The sequence below is a fragment of the Opisthorchis viverrini genome (assembly GCF_000715545.1).
Source record: "Opisthorchis viverrini unplaced genomic scaffold opera_v5_8, whole genome shotgun sequence".
Lineage (NCBI taxonomy): Eukaryota > Metazoa > Platyhelminthes > Trematoda > Opisthorchiida > Opisthorchiidae > Opisthorchis > Opisthorchis viverrini.
Window position 1 is genome coordinate 3648123 of NW_008751664.1, and position 1298 is coordinate 3649420.

Sequence of the window (1298 nt, forward strand, 5' to 3'; positions counted from 1 at the left end):
AGGTTATGGTAAAAGATGTCACTGACGCGGTGTGTATTTCTCGACAGGAAGAAGTTGTCCCAGTCCTGGGAAGCCAGCGTGGACGAAAAAGCTTGTAAAGTATCCGGTGAGAGGAGATGAAACTTGGATGGACTCAGGGAAGCCGTTTGGCGATAGCTGGCTACGTTGCAAGAAACGACGCAGTGGTCACTTCCTGGGAAGCGTGGACCAACCGTAGCTGTAGCCAAATGGCCGTCGCTGGAGAATATTAGGTCCAAAGTGGGACTACGTATAATTTGGGACCAGCCCTCCACACCCAGTTGTGCAAGCAGCGGGGTATAACGGGTGGGCCCCGTGGTGGAGGACCAGGAAATGTCCGGCAGGTTAAAGTCGCCCAAAAGAAATTTGCACGGGTGAGGAAGGGCATGTGCAGTGGAGATAATGCGGGAGTGATCAACAATAGAGTCGGGGGAGGGGGAAGGTGGCAGATAGATACAACCTACTAGTGCATGCTGTTTGGTATGTTCTATTGATATCCAAATGGTCTCTGGAATCCCTTCCAGAGAAGAACCGTCAAATGGGGTTGAACGAAGTTCCGACTTGTAATAGATGGCACAGCCACCACCCCTTGACTTTTTCCTATCGGAGCGGTGAGTATCATAGCCAGGGATTGATATGGCCATGTCAGGAGTTTCATCTGTGAGCCATGTTTCAGTCACACAGATCATGCTTGGTCGTGCAATGGTTCCAATTGCTCGGATATTATGAATTTTGGGGAGTAATGAGCGGGCATTGAACAACATTATCTACAAGCTCACTGGCCAGCAGACGGTACTAAGTAGGAACTTTGTAACCTCACTTACGGTGGGGTTTAGGACTGGGAGGACTGGGCACCTGGAGGTGGGGTAATATGAAACAGGGTTCGGAGTCTGGGAGAGAGTATTCAGTACTGGTGGTGGATGGGTTTGAATCCACGGCAGGAGGTACTGTATCAGGTTCAGTATAGGGTACGAAATGGCTTTGATAGTAGAGCATGCAGTTGAATGTAGAGTTGTTGGCTGTGTCATCTGAGTCAGCAGTTATGGATGGAGATAGGATGCAAAAGGGGGTGGCGGCTGTGGAGGGATGGGTGGTCATCGAAAATGGTATTCAGGCGGGACGAATGCTGGTGGCTTGGGTAGTGGAAACGGATTAGGGTCGGAGCTGGTCATGGGTCGTTGTGGATACAAGCTTCCAGGCGCGCGGCATGTATGGCTTGATGTGCTTTTTAAAGATTGTAAGGGTGAGGCTACACATGACTTCGGAGGAGGCAGAGGAGG